This window comes from Talpa occidentalis, unplaced genomic scaffold, assembly GCF_014898055.3.
Source record: "Talpa occidentalis isolate TD23 unplaced genomic scaffold, MPIMG_talOcc4v2.1 talOcc4.2, whole genome shotgun sequence".
Classification (NCBI taxonomy): Eukaryota; Metazoa; Chordata; class Mammalia; order Eulipotyphla; family Talpidae; genus Talpa; species Talpa occidentalis.
In genome coordinates, this window is record NW_023602073.1 from 30199204 (window position 1) to 30206895 (window position 7692).

Genomic DNA, 7692 nt, shown 5'->3' on the forward strand with positions numbered 1-7692 from the left:
GAATGGAAATTATAGTACCAACTGCAGTGTAGTTATTCTTCACCACCACTTTCTCGCAGGAAAAAAAAAATCCAAACCAGTTTCACTTCAAAATGTCCTGGTTAAATCACAAAAGCATATTTTCTATTTATCATCCTGAAATCCACATTTTTTACAGGTCTGAAACGATGACAAGGACGTGCACATAAGTCATGTCTGCTACAGTCCAAAGGGCCGTGTCCCAGGGAGAAAAATGTATGACATGAATTTGCCTCTTCTTTTAGGCAATATCATTTTTAATTGAAGGAATGAGTTGATAAAACCATGGTTACTTAGACTAGTTGAACTGGCAGACACTTTCCTGAAAACGAATGTGAGTCTGTCCTTTTTAAAAATCAACTGAGGGCACTTGTTGCCTTGATAAAATGTAAACTCCCAGAGAAAACCAGAATTATGGAAAATTGAGTCCTATCACTATAAACTTGACAAATTACAGTATGGACTAATTTTTCTTTTGGGATCTGTGGTAAAAAATAAAACATGTGATTTTGGATAACTTGACCCCAGTATAATTAACACTATATATTTATATAAGACATAGTGAAACAATAGGTAACTTTTAAAAAAAATCATACAATTGTACTATATCCATTAATATACAAGAGAGCGCTAGGGAGTTAATATAACAGAATAGGAAATATTCAATGACATTGTTTCAGATTTCACTTTGCAAATAACCTTTGAGAAAATACAACTTATATAGTTATGATTGAGTATGAATGTTGTAACAAAGTTGAATATCCATAATCTGAAAAGGTTATTAAAAGACTATTCCTACATATTTCCATGAGATTGTATATTTTTTCATAGATTTCAAACAAAACATTCAATGTAGAAGAAACTATGGAAACTAAAATATCTTCTAATGAGACAAAAATGACAGTTGCAAAAATATAAAATGTAAAAGTTCCCCTCTTTTCATTATCCTTATGTTTACAGAAAGTTATTTTCTTAAAAATGCTTTGTTTGGGCCTCCCTGGTGGTGCAAGGGGTTAAGATGCAACCTATGAAGCTGCCTGCAGCCACTGCAGCATGAGTTCAATCCCTGGCCAGGGAACTACCCCACATAGTGCAGCAGACCTCTGCAGCCTAGCCCCCTGCTCCCCTCAGCAGTGTGTTTCAGTACATCTGCCTGATGTGCTCCCCACTCCGTCTGTGGTCAATCCTCTCACCCCAAGCATCTCTGGCCTGCACCTCAGCTCTTCTATGCTTAAGTAAATAAATCTTTAAAAAAATGCTTTGTTAGCATACATTGGTAATTAATATTCTAAAGTAAGAAAGTAATACCATCTTAAAAGCCTTTATTCTAGTAAATATTTAAAGCTGTAACCCACATAAAAAAATACGCATGGGATCCGTAATAATTTGTGAGACTGTAGAGACATCCTGAAAGAAAAATGTTTGAGATTGCTGACCCATTTCCTGGGCCTGGACTCGGGGAGAAGGTGTGGGTGTTTCAAAGGTTCTGGTGCAGGAGAGGAGGGGACTCGGGGTGTGGCTGTCAAGGTCTCAGTCCCCAGGGCGCTGTCTGGGGCGGGAAGGTTACTGTTGGGGATTCCTCATCTCCCCAGTTTCACTTCTTCTTCTTTTTTTTTTTGAATACTTTAAAATTTTTATTTTGAAATAATTGTAAACTCAAACAGATTCTCACAATAGTAACAACTTGCTGTATTGTACAATATTACAACCAGGAAATTGATATGGATATAATCCGTTGACCGTATTCAGATGTCACCAAGCTCTATACTTCCTTATTTGTGTGCTATTGGGTATTTATGTTATTCCATGCAAATTTCATTACTTCTTGCATCTTGCCACCACCTACAAGATATGGAAATGTTACATCACCACAGGGCTCCCTCCTATTACTCCTACACACTCCATCCGGTTTCGCTTCTTACAGCCTAGGTCGAGTCCTTCCTCCTGGATACTGGTGAGTCACCCCAGGTCTCACTCCCCATTGCCTGGAGGTCTCCAGAGCAGCCAATCAGCAGCCCCGCGGTTCCCGTTCCAAAGCCCTCGCCCGCCCGCCGGGACTCCGTCTCCCCAGCCCGGGTGGGGGCGCGTCCTGGGGGATGGGGGGCGCAGCCCTCCTGCTCCTGCTCGCGGGGGCCGCGGCCCCGAGGGAGACCCGGGCGGGTGAGTGCGGGTCGGGAGGGGACAGGGCGCTCCCAGAGGCGGGAGCGAGGGCTCGGGCGGGCGTGGGAAAGGCGCGACCTCGCCGCCGCCCTAGGTGTCCCCCCACCTCGGCCCCGCCCCGTCCTGGCCCCTTTCCGTCCCCCCGAGACCCCAGCCTCCTCTGGCCCCCCGAGTCCCGGCCATTTTCGTCCCGCAGCCGCTTTTCACTCTCGCTCGTCTTTCACCCACTTTCTGTCTCGTGGGCGCCCCCCGGGACTCGAGCCCCCGAAGGGGAGAAGAATAGCCCGTGTCTCCCCTCCCGCCCCCAGGCCCCCACTCCATGAGGGTTTTTCACACCGCGATGACCCGGCCCGGCCTCGGGGAGCCCCGGTACATCGCCGTGGGCTACGTGGACGACACGCAGTTCGGGCGGTTCGACAGCGACTCCCCAGGCCAGAGCGCGGAGCCGCGGGCGCCCTGGGCGGAGAGCTTGGGGCAGGAGGAGCGGGACGAGGAGACTTGGCACCAAGGGACAACATACTATGGTACGGAGCGCAGCTGGACACCCTGCGCGGCCTCTACAACCAGAGCGAGACCGGTGAGCTGGCGCGGGTCCGGGCCGGGTCAGCACCCCCATCCCCACGGACGGGGGGTCGCTCAGGGTCTCCCCCTCCAGGCTTCTCTGCAACCTGCCCGGGAACAGAACGCGGGGCTTTCACCCCGTTTCATTCTGGACAGGCTCTCACACCCTCCAGAGGATGTCTGGCTGCGACATGGGGCCCGACGGACGCCTCCTCCGCGCATACAGACAGTTCGCCTATGACGGCGCCGATTACCTGGCCCTGAACGGGGACCTGCGCTCCTGGACCGCGGCGGACACGGCCGCTCAGATCACCCGGCGCGAGTGGGAGGCCCGGGGTGAGGCAGAGAAATTCAGGAACTATGCGGAGGGCAAGTGCTTGAGGTGGCTGCGCAGATACCTGGAGCACGGGAAGGAGACTCTGCAGCGCACGGGTAAGAGGGGCCTGGAGGCCTCCCGGTGCCCCCCTGCCTGGAGTCACTGCGGGAAATGAGTCCTCTCTCTAGTCCCGAGAGGGGGACTCCCCTGGGTTTCATGTTCTGCACCAGAGAGACTCCCAGAGACTCCGGCTTCTCCTGAAGGACAGTGAAGGGTCCCGTCTCTCCTGAGAAAGACAGACAGTCCCTGACACCACACGTCACCGGGTCCTTTCGACCAGGGGCCTGTTTGAGAACCACGAGTTTCTCTCTCAGTCTTGTTTCTGGTCTGAGAACATTTTCAGTTATGTGATTCCTGCTTTTCTGTGTCATTCACCTTCCACCCAGGTCAGGAATAAAAAGTCTGTGTTCCACTCCCTCTGCTTCATCCTACCCTGGGTTTTCGTCCTCATTCTAGAACTTTCTAAGGAATAGGAGAATCTCACAGATTCCCCAGATTAGCCTGTTTTTTACATTTTATGCTTCTTCCTGCCACACCAGTTGTCTTGTCCATTGTGAGGATGGTCTCATGAGGATTCTTCAGTGTCCATGGAGGAAATATAAAGTGAGTTTTCTGATTTACCACCTCAGATCCCCCAAAACACGCATGACCCACCACCCCACTTCTGAGCATGAGGTCACCCTGAAGTGCTGGGCCCTGGGCTTCTACCCTGCGGATATCACCCTAACCTGGCAGCGAGATGGGGAGGACCTGACCCAGGAGATGGAGCTGGTGGAGACCAGGCCTGGGGGAGATGGAACTTTCCAGAAGTGGGCGGCTATGGTGGTGCCTTCTGGAGAGGAGCAGAGATACACGTGCCACGCGCAGCATGAGGGGCTGTTGGAGCCCCAAGTCCTGAGATGGGGTGAGGAGGAGGATGTGGGCACTGAGGCTGTTCTCAGGGCCATCAGGAGCCCTTCTGGAGACCTTCAGGGGGTCAGGATAAGGTCTGGGGCTCAGGGTATGATCTTCCCTTCCCTTCCAGTGCCCCCTCCTCAGTCCTCCATCCCTACCTTTGGCATCATTGCTGGCCTGGTTCTTCTTGGAGCTGTGCTCACTGGAGCTGCAGTGGCTGCAGCTGTGATGTGGAGGAAGAAGCACTCAGGTAGGGAAGGGAGTGGGGGATCTTGTCCACCGAGGGCTTTCACGTCCCAGGGAGAACTTGCCCTGCCTGGTTAATGGGAAGTACCATCCACACACACGTGTGTTGCCCAGAGGGCATTTGGTCCAGTCCCCCCTCATGTCCTTTCTTTTTTTTTCCCAGTCCTGACCTGGGTTTTTCTTTACTCACAGTTCTGAAAACTTCCCAGTTGTGCAGGATTAAAAGATTCCTTTAGGTCTTCTGACCTGACTGCTCCCTGGTCTCACATGATGTTTCTTCCCACAGGAGGACAAGGAGGAAGCTACAGTCAGGCTGCAGGTAAGTGTGGATCAGGGGTTTGAACCCTGAGCCCCTGGGAACAGTATAAATGGACTCAATGGGGGAGTCACCCTCATCAGTCCCTCCTGTGGTCTCATCTCTGACCAAGTTCTGTTTTGTTCTCAACCAGGCAACGACAGTGTCCAGGGCTCTGATGTGTCTCTCAGCCCCTAAGGATCTTTTACAATGAACCCGATGAGGCTCCTGTTGTGCACACCCTAGGCAGCAGGGCGATGATGTCACTGTTGTTCTTAACTGTGATATTGAGCATTTGTTCATATTTTTACTTTTCTATGACTACAGTTGCTGTTTGTATGGAAGTTTTGTACATTTTTATAGAGGAAGTGCTAGCTATTTATTTATTACACTATTTTGTCCTTATTAATATTAGGTTATTTCTTTCTGATCATTGAGTTTTAGGCATTATGTGTAGATACAGTCCTTTATCAGATTCGTGACTTGCAAATGTTTCCCCCCCACACTGTGACCTGAACTCCTTTACTGATGGGAAAACAAACACTATTGCCCAGACAGGAGCATGGAGATTAAAAAAACATAGACACACACACACATATATATGCGTGTGTGTGTGTGTATATGTGTGTGTGTGTATTTTTTTTTTTTTAGAAGAGAAAAGATAAATTGCTAACTGGTTTTGAGCAGATACTGGCTCACTGGGGTGTTGGGGGTGGAGGGGAATGACTTATGCATATCCTTGAGTGTTATTTAAATGTCCTTGTTTGAGCATGAAATATGCTTTCTAAAGTAAATTACACTTCATTCCTCAAGTTATAAAACTCTTCACACATCATGACCAAATCATGTGTTAAGACCAGACTGACATGTGGTTACAAGTGATGAACCCGCACATCATAGTTACAAAGTCATGGTTTCCCTTTGGGTTCACTCTGGTGTTGTCAGTTCTCAGGGTGTTGAACAAATGTATTATGTGTAGATACAGTCCTTTATCAGATTCGTGATTTGCAAATGTTTCCCCCCACACTGTGACCTGAACTCCTTTACTGATGGGAAAACAAACACTATTGCCCAGACAATACCTGTGTCCATCATGAGAATATCATGCAGAATATTTTCACTGCCCCTAATGTCTTCTGTGCTCCAAGGAAGCAAAAGCAAAAAAAAAATGGAATCACATCAGACTAAAAAGCTTCTATGTAGTGAAGAACTATCGTTAAAATGAAAAGACAATATCAAAGTATGCTGGAAGCTGATCTGCAGCACAGGTTCAATCAATACAAATGGCAGAACTGCAAACTAGCAAATTCTCAACTGAAGTGCTAAAATAATAAATAAATCAAAAGAAAAGACAATATCAAATCGGAGAAACTATTTGCACATCATCATCCAACAAGAGTTAATATCCAAAATCTACAAAGAATTCCAAAACAAGAAAAAAACTCAAAGCAGGGCAGAGGAGCTAAATAGGTACTTTTCTAAAGAAGACAGACATGTGGCCAATAGGATAAATGTTTGTCATCATGTGCTGTCAGGAAAATGCCAATTAAGACCACAAGGAGTTACCACCTCACACTGTGAGAATGACCCACTGAAGGGTGTGGAGGAAAAGGAACTCTGGCACATGGTGGGTGGGAATGATGTCTGATCCTGTTAGCAGGCTGAATGAGGGGTTCCCTGTACCTCAAAACTACACAGTCTACATGGGGTCTGCCATCAGCTGCATAAAGACAAAACATAATCTAAAGTGTAAGACCTTCAATAGAAAAGAACTTTAATACAATTAGTATAAAATAGAGAATCAGTGTGCAATAGAGAGAGAGAGAAGAGAAAGAATATAGTTAGAATAGTTCCCAAGTGAAGCATCCAAAGTTACCTGTCCCCTCATGGGTAAGTGCCCAGCCAAACAGGCTTGCCCAAAGCAGGCCCACTGAGGCCCGAAGGCCTGCCACAAGGCTAAAGCACCTACTGGTAGAGACCCATGGGACAGGGCAGGAGGGGCCAGGCAAGTCTGGAAGGACAAGAGCAAAATAAAAATCCACATCAAGATAACAGCTGCCATTGTCAGCTTCCCCATGGGCCTCCCACCCACATCTTTGTCTCTTTCATGTGTCTCTTTCCATGTCCTCAATTCCCTGGCACAAGTCCACGTCTGAGGAACAAGCCTGGCTTCTTCTTCACATGTCTCTCTCTCCATGCTCCTCCTCCAGTCTTCTTTCTGCATCTCACTCCACATCTTCCTCCTCTTCCTTAGCTTCTCATCCCTGCTCAGCCCCACCTTTCCTTGGGTGGGGCGGTAACCTGGAACCTTTCTTTTCTATGGATAGCACAAAGGTCCTGCTACTATAGGAAAAAAAAAAAAGAAGGTTCCTCAAAATGGTCAAGCATCCCATTCCTTGGTATTTATCCAAAGAAGGTAAAAACACTAATTCTGAGGAATATGCGCCTCCTCTGGTCACTGCAGCACTGTCCACCATAACCAAGCTATGGAGACAATGTAAGTGCCGAACGGCAGATGAGGGGATAAAGAACACAAGCTATATGCACAATGGAATACTATTTGGCTGTGAAAAAGATGAAATATTGAATTTGCAACAACATGGATAGATATGGATGGGATTATGCTAAGTGAAATAAGTTTGAAGGAGAAAGTTAAATACTGGATGATTTCATTCATATTTGGAATGTAAGGAAACAGAGCAGGGACAGACTAAACCAAAACATAAACTAAATCAAAACATACTCTATATACATGACTGCAGAGTTGAAGCTATGGGCTGGGGTAAGAGTAGGAAACAAAGTAGGAAGAGGGCCAATGGACTATGGTGAAGACTATGCGTGCCCTTAGGGTGGGTGTGATGTGGTAACAAACATCTGAAGAGGCTTGACCCTTGTCTCTGAACACATACAGTGTGTAAACCAATGCTAATCTCAACTGAATAATACAATGAGGGGAAAAATAAAAAAAGTAAATTATCTCCTCTCTCAGTCACTGACCTCTGGACTTTGCCTTCGCCTCCTCACTGTCATGCAGGCTGAGGGGCTGTTTTCCCACAAGGTCAGAGGCAGGAGGTGCAGGGATTTCTGGGGCTGCTCAAACCCGCTGAGTAGAGACACTGCAGAGAGGGCGGCTCTGAGGGAA

The 7692-nt window shown here is 47.5% G+C and overlaps 1 pseudogene; it reads left to right on the top strand.

Moving 5' to 3' along the window:
* The window catches only part of LOC119251137 (patr class I histocompatibility antigen, A-126 alpha chain-like), a 31377-nt pseudogene extending 25961 nt beyond the window's left edge, over window positions 1-5416 (top strand).
* The last annotated feature ends 2276 nt before the right edge of the window (window positions 5417-7692 follow it).